Below are 7,985 nucleotides of genomic sequence, written 5' to 3' on the forward strand. Positions count from 1 at the left end.
TATAACGAGCCATGGCCTCCGCACCTTGCAGGAGCACATCCAGGAGCACACCGGCGCCATGGATGCCTACCCGAGCTCCAGTTAACCTCGCCGTCGTCGGGAATTGGTGTCTCACGGCCGGATCCATCAAGTCCGTGACCTCGCCGGAGTTCCCGCTTCGTCAGCCGCCGTCCCCTCCTTCACGAATGAGATCCAGTGCGCCGAGCCACCCAGCGTCGTTCCGCCGCCCCGTCCACGCCTTGCCGGAGATGCCCCGCCAGATCCGCGTTTCCGGCCCTCACGGAGTCACGCCAAGTCCCTCGCCGGCCTTTCCTGCTTCTTCGTGCGAGAACGACGTCGACCGCGCCTGCTGCCTCCCCCTGCTTCGCGTCGAACCGCTCCAGCGCCGTTGCTCCTCTGCTTTTCTGTCTAACAGAGGGCGCCGCTCCCGTATCCTCCCCGCCTCGCGAGTCTGGGCCGGCCAGCGCCAAGCCAGGCCCAGTCGGGCCAGATCCGCGCCGCCCTTGCTGGCCTTCCTCTTCACCAGCGGGCCAAGCCCATGGGTGAGCAGCCCCAGCCCTCTCCTGTGCACTTCGGGCCCAGTCAGTTACAACCGATGTTGTTTTTTTTCTGAACAATTTTGTCTAATATCCAGTGTAAAACAGTTTTACAGAAAAGCCCTTGCACTTCATGCATATCCTAACTAATTAATCGTGCATCGGATTAAAACAAACTTTATATGTAAAATATATAGAATTTTGTCTAGTTTAATAATATCCAACTTTCATCTATGTTTAAAGTGTTCAAAATGATGTTTGCTTTAATTTGCTTTAATAACACGCTAAAATGATTTATTTCATAACTAATTAACCGTAGCTCCAAATTTAATAAACTTTATATGTAAATAGGGTAGAAAAATGCCTAGTTTAACATGGTGTACTTGCTTTGCATGTGTAACAACTCTAAAATTGTGTTTAGGGCAGAGCATTACCAAACCTAAAATATGCACACGAGGAGTTTTCGGACTTGTTGTTTTGTTGTTCTGGCCTCATTTAAACTTGCCTAGATAGGTAGTTTTCATATGCTTCACCCCTTGTCATGTTAAACAACATTTAATATTGTTGGGTACATAAACGAGATCGAACTAAATAACTTGAATGTGGTGTTCCGTCAATATGCAACTCGTTGTATATTGGGCTCCACTTAATTTGTAGGATTGTTTGTGCATTTTGCCATGACATGCCTCATTAAACCGGACATGCATCATACTTGGTTGTGCATCATGCCATGTTTATGTGGTGGTTGTTTACTATGTTGTTTCTTCTTTCCGGTGTTGCTTCTTCGGGTTAGTTTCGATAACGTTGCGTTTGTGAGGATCCGTTCGACTACGTCCGTTTGTCTTCTTCATGGACTCGTTCTTCTTCCTTGCGGGATCTCAGGCAAGATGACCATACTCTCGAAATCACGTCTATCTTTGTTTGCTAGTTGCTCGCTCTTTTGCTATGCTGTGATACCTACCACTTGCTATATCGTGCCTCCCATATTGCCATGTCAAGCCTCTAACCCACCTTTCCTAACAAATCGTTGTTTGGCTATGTTACCGCTTTGCTCAGCCCCTCTTATAGCGTTGATAGTTGCAGGTGAAGATGAAGTTTGTTCCATGTTGGAACATGATAATTGTTGGGATATAACAATATATCTTATTTAATTAATTAATCTATATACTTGGTAAAGGGTGGAAGGCTCGGCCTTATGCCTGGTGTTTTGTTCCACTCTTGCCGCCCTAGTTTCCGTCATACCGGTGTTATGTTCCTTGATTTTGCGTTCCTTACGCGGTTGGGTTATAATGGGAACCCCTTGACAGTTCGCCTTGAATAAAACTCCTCCAGCAAGGCCCAACCTTGGTTTTACCATTTGCCACCTAAGCCTTTTTCCCTTGGGTTCTGCAGACTGAAGGGTCGTCTTTATTTGAAACCCCCGGGCCAGTGCTCCTCTGAGTGTTGGTCCAACCTGTCAGTCGCCAGTGGCCACCAGGGGCAACTCTGGGTTGGCCTACCGGAAGTTTGGACAATCCGGTGTGCCTTGAGAACGAGATATGTGCAACTCCTATCGGGATTTGTCGGCACATCCGGGTGGCTTTGCTGGTCTTGTTTTACCATTGTCGAAATGTCTTGTAACTGGGATTCCGAGTCTGATCGGGTCTTCCTGGGAGAAGGAATATCCTTCGTTGACCGTGAGAGCTTGTGATGGGCTAAGTTGGGACACCCATGCAGGGTTTTGAACTTTCAAAAGTCGTGCCCATGGTTATGGGCAGATGGGAATTTGTTAATATCCGGTTGTAGAAAACCTGACACTTAACTTAATTAAAATGCATCAACCGCGTGTGTAGCCGTGATGGTCTCTTTCCGGCGGAGTCCGGGAAGTGAACACTGTTCTTGTGTTATGCTTGAACGTAAGTAGTTTCAGGATCACTTCTTGATCACTTCTAGTTCACGACCGTGCTTTGCTTCTCTTCTCGCTCTCATTTGCGTAAGTTAGCCACCATATATGCTAGTGCTTGCTGCAGCTCCACCTCACTACCTTTTCTACCCATAAGCTTAAATAGTCTTGATCGCGAGGGTGTGAGATTGCTGAGTCCTCGTGACTCACAGATTCTTCCAAAACCAGTTGCAGGTGCTGATGATACCAATGCAGGTGACGCAACCCAGCTCAAGTGGGAGCTCGATGAAGATCGTGTTCGTTGTGTTGTTTCGTTTCCTTTCGATCAGTAGTGGATCCTAGTTGGGGCGATCAGGGATCTAGCATTAGGGGTGATCTTCTTTTATTTTGGTTCCGTAGTCGGACCTTGATTGTATTCTGGATGATGTAATGCTATATTTATGTATTGTGTGAAGTGGCGATTGTAAGCCAACTCTTTATCCCTCTCTTATTCAATACATGGGATGTGTAAAGATTACCCCTCTTGCGACATTCCTACTATGCGGTTATGCCTCTAAGTCGTGCTCCAACACGTGGAAGATATAGCCGCATCATGGGTGTTACAAGTTGGTATCAGAGCCTTCCCCGACTTAGGAGCCCCCTGCTTGATCGAATCGCTGGCGTTGTTGAGTCTAGAAAAATGTTTTGAGTCTTCTAGGATTATATATATCAGAGAGTAGGATTCTTTTTACTCCTTAGTCGCTTCATCGCTCTGGTGAGGCCTCCTGACATAGAGTTTTGACTCTTCTCTCCTCAAATTTCATGAATTTTTTAGGATCACGCGGGTATCTTGGAATCGTTCTGATAGTCTTGTGACGAGAACATTGTTCTTGGTGCCTCCTGACATTTAGGGGTTGTGCCAGTGTCCCGAGGAGTTGAGCTCCGAGGTGTTGTCGTCACAATTTTATCATTGCAGTTCTGGAATACCTGAGTTTCGCCGACATCGAAAATCTCCTTTATGCAGTTGTTGGTGAGATAACCTCGACGCCATCCAATACTGGGGCGGAGTTCAGGAGTATTGCCATAACTCGTATAACGGATGCTTTTCGAAGGTTGAGGTAAATGATTTCCGAAGGTTTCTTGGTTATGTGTTGAAGGATGGATACAGCTGGATGTAGGGTTTGTTAGTTTTGGGTGGGGTATTATGCTTCCCCCTAGAAAGTTTCGGGAGTTTATAAGTGGGAATTCAAGTAGCTCCTAGGATATCTTTCCGACAGATGCATGATATGAAATTGGGGCTCGACGTCTAGTGGTCCGCCTATCCACGGTTGGTTTTACAGTGGTCTCGTTGTGTCTTAAAGAGTCCTTGGCTATGCTGACTCGGGGACGCTTCGTATGTCATGTGCACTGCCTTGTACATGATGGTGCTGTACGATCGAGCCCATGTGGGCCCCACCACGAAAACTTCGGACGAAATCTCTATCATATGTTTGTTCTGGCTTATTTTGCTAGCCAATCCTTTGTTTTGAGTTGTGGTATTCGAGTTGCTTCAATGTCAAGTGTTGATTCCATACTTTCCCCAAGCGGTGTTCTCATATTTCCATGTGAATACCAATCCTTCATGATAATCGAGATTGTCATGTCAATCCTTTTCAACCGGCGTGTTTCTCTTCAAGTGGATCCGATCATTTTCAACATCTGCAAGACTCAACTCAAGTTTTTTTCTCAAGGTGTTTGTTTCATCCGTCCCAAGTTGCCTTTGTTTACCCGCCCTCCCACCCTTTTCCTTCAAGAAATCAAATTTCTTAATCAAGTATCCATTTTGTTCATGAGAAGTCTCTTCATTCTTTTCTTTCAATGTTCTTATCCGGTGATTCTCATGAAGATTCTAGCGGAGCCTCAAGTTCATCATTATTCACTCTTTTTCTTCTCCGGTGGATTCAAGTCAAGCTTTGTTGATCATATCCTTTCCTTGTTTCAATGCTTTCCCATGCCATTGCACCTCTTAATCTTTCACTTCTCGCTGTTCAATTGTTCCGGAGTGCTGAAGATATCTCAGAAGATTCGTGTTTCCACTCTGCATTCGTTCAACCTATTCCGAGGGTGTTATTTCATTCAAGCCTTTTAATTCAACCGGTGCAATCTATCTTTTCAAGCAATTTTTTTCAACGGTATTTCTCTTGAGTGGGCCCTAACCCACAGGTTTTTTCCTGGGATCTTACCTGACTCTTCTAATTCTTTCCAGAGTGATTTTTTCAAATTCGTTGCAAAACTTGATGTAAGAATGAATTATCATCAGTCAAATGTCTTTCTCCAAGATCTTTCAAATTCTTTTCATTGTTTGGTTCAACCTTTATATTCTTCATCCCGAAGTGCCTCAACAATTCAAGGTGGTGTTTCTCATCGTCATTCTCAACATTTGAAGACCGAGGAAGAGTTTCTCTTAAATCTTGCTCCATTCTCTTCAAGATTCATGGTTATAGCTTGATGCCATCCTCTCATAATTGTTTTCGATTGTGAGAATTCCTTTCGCCCATCCGGAGTCATTCATAAGTCTTTTCAGTTTGATTCTCCGGAGGCTATCATTTCAGAAGATTTATTCATTCCAGCTTTCAGCTCTCATTCTCGAAATCATACCGGTGCATCATTCAAGTTTGCTCTAATCAGCTCGTGATCTATTCGTTCTCATGTATCTAAATTCCTTCAAGTAACTTTATTCGTTTTCCAATTCTTCCCGGTGAATTTGTGCTTTTGCTATTTTCATGTTCAATTGTTACGGTGGTCCATTCAAGATTACTCTTCTCTGGGTTTATTATCAATTCTTTCGTTCTTTCCAATCCCGACCGGTGATTCGTTGAAGACCTTTCTCAAGTTTGCGCTATATCTCTCTTAATCCTTTCTATGAGAATAAGTAGTATGCCAAATCCATTGTGTGCCATCAATTTAATTGATGAAGGATAAGCATAATGTAATTCTTATTCTTGTTTCATCGAGTATATTCAACTCCTTATTCCGGAAGCTCATCAAATTCTTGGTTTAAATTGTTTCATCTTTTCTTTTCCCGGAGTCCCAAGCTCTCTCAATTATATCATCACGAAGCTCCATTTAATCATTGCTAGGCTTCTCCCGGAGTCCTTTTCAACTTTCCTTTCGTTTGATCATTCTTTTATTACCGGAGTTCTTCACGGAGGCTCTACATGGTGGTTCGTCAAGGATTCCTTTCATTCTTCAATTGTCCTCAGGTTTTCTCTCGAAGTTATGATCCGCCAAGCTATACTTCAAGCTTTCTTCATCTTGCATTCCGAAGCGCAATTCTTTCATATCTCATCTTTTGAGATGGTGTTATGTCATTGTTGATAATTTCCCTTCGTGTTTCATGATTCACAAGTTTTCAAGAGTGACATATCTTAAATCCATCAATTTCAGTTCATTCAGGACATCTTTTCAATACATCAATCTCTTCATTGGAGTATATTGGGTTATATTTCACCTAAAGCCTTCCATAAGGATTGTCGCTATTTATGGTGCTTATAAATGACCCAAGTTCTTCATTTATCCTCCCGGTGAAATAAGCTTCTCGTCTCCTTGCTCATATAAAATCCCAGCTGTTGTTTTCGTTAGTGGCAGAATTTCACCTCATAATTTTGAGATGTCTTCCATAAGCCCACATCAAGCTTATCCTTTCGTTGTTCATAATCCAACAACTCCGTTCTAGCATTTGTTGTAAGCGTGCTCTCTCAAGATCTTGTTTCCCTCCATTCATTCCATTCAATTCTTACATTTGTTCCAGAGGCAGTGTGTTGTTGATTTCATCAAGTATCCTCATCTTGTCAAGATCATGTTCGATTCCTTCCATTTACAGTTGGAGTGCTGTCCAAATTATATCATTCTTATTCCTTCTCTATCTTGTTTTAACCGGTGTGTTGTGTCTATCATTCTTTTCTAACCGGAGTCTCATCCAAGTGCTTTCATTTTGCCAAGTTCATATTCTATGCCTTCCATTTCCAACCGGAGTGGTGTCGTAATTGATCCTTATTGTTCCTTGTACATCTCGTTTCAACCAGAGTGCTTGCATCTACCTCTTGTCCATTGTAACATTTTTTTCCATGTCTTTCAACCTACAAGGTTCTAGTAATGTTCCTTGTTCCTCTTCTCTAACGGAGTGTTTTCAACCTCGTTCATCTTCGTTGTATTCTTTTCTCGAAATTTGTTCAACCTCGCAAGGTTCTTAGGTTTCACTCATTTGTCAAAGAAGAAATTTGTTTTACCACTTCTCTTCCTCTTCCTTTTCCCTCTAGTGCCATCCTAGATCTCGGGACAAGATCCTCTCGTAGTGGTGGAGTGTTGTGACGCCCCGAGACCGTTGCGCCAGGTGTCTTCCAGTTATTCGCCGTCGTTGCCATGTCTTTCGCTTGCGTGTTGCATCTTGACATGTCATCATCCGCATTGCAACTGCATGTTTTCGAAAACTTGCATCCATCCGGGTTCCCCCAGTTCCGTCCGTTGTCCGTTCTGAACCCACACACACTTGCACGCGCCCGCGGCACGTCCAAAATATTATTTTATAAGTGACTGGAAAATGTTCTCAGAATGGGATGAGAGTTGGCGTGCGGTCTTATTATAGTGTAGGTAGGCCTCCTATCAAGTTTCATCGCATTCGGAGTCCGTCTGACGCCCCAACGTTTAACTATAGCGGCAGTATAGCCGGTCAAACGTATGACGTTTTCGGTCTCCGGAAACGGTTGCCGGGCTGCCTTCTTTCCTCTCCTCTCAGCCCAAGCCTCTCTACACATTTCACTACCGACCGCCAGGCTAGCCTACCCCTCTTTGCACAGTGCTTCGACCCCTCGCGCGTGTCTGAAACTCACCCGAACCCGACTCGGACTGTCGCTATCGTTGTGTCCGGATTATCCCCAAACATCTACAAAATGTCTCCGTTTTCTTATTTGATCTCCCTAGCCTATTTATCTGAGATCGTCCGATTAAGATCGGAGGGTCCAAATGCCCCTAAACTTAGCCCTTTTGCTATTTATAGATCAACCAATAGCCTATTTTGGGCAAACCCTAAAATCTAGGGACTTGTCCCTGCCGTCGCCGCCGCACTCATCTCCCAAATCCCCATCGGGATCCACCCCAATCCACCAGCCAACCGAAGCCGCCTCCTCCTTCCTCGTTTTCCCCATCGGGCCAACCAACATCCCCTTGCTCGATCTCCTTCTCTAGCATCACCTCCTCCATCGTCCGGCGCGGCACCTGCCAGCTCATCGGAGACGAGTACCGCCACCAGGCCGGACTCCCACCTCACGCCCTCTTCTCTTCCCTCTGTCTTCTCCCGTCTCAGCTCTCTCTCTCTCTCTCTCTCTCTCTCTCTCTCTCGCTATAACAAGTCATGGCCTCCGCACCTTGCAGGAGCACATCCAGGAGCACACCAACGCCATGGATGCCTACCCGAGCTCCAGTTAACCTCGCCGCCGTCGGGAATTGGTGTCCCGCGGCTGGATCCACCAAGTCCGCGACCTCGCCAGAGTTCCCGCTTCGTCAGTCACCGTCCCCTCCTTCACGAATGAGATCCAGTGCGTCGAGCCACC

This window comes from Triticum dicoccoides, chromosome 3A (genome assembly GCF_002162155.2).
Source record: "Triticum dicoccoides isolate Atlit2015 ecotype Zavitan chromosome 3A, WEW_v2.0, whole genome shotgun sequence".
Taxonomy (NCBI): domain Eukaryota; kingdom Viridiplantae; phylum Streptophyta; class Magnoliopsida; order Poales; family Poaceae; genus Triticum; species Triticum dicoccoides.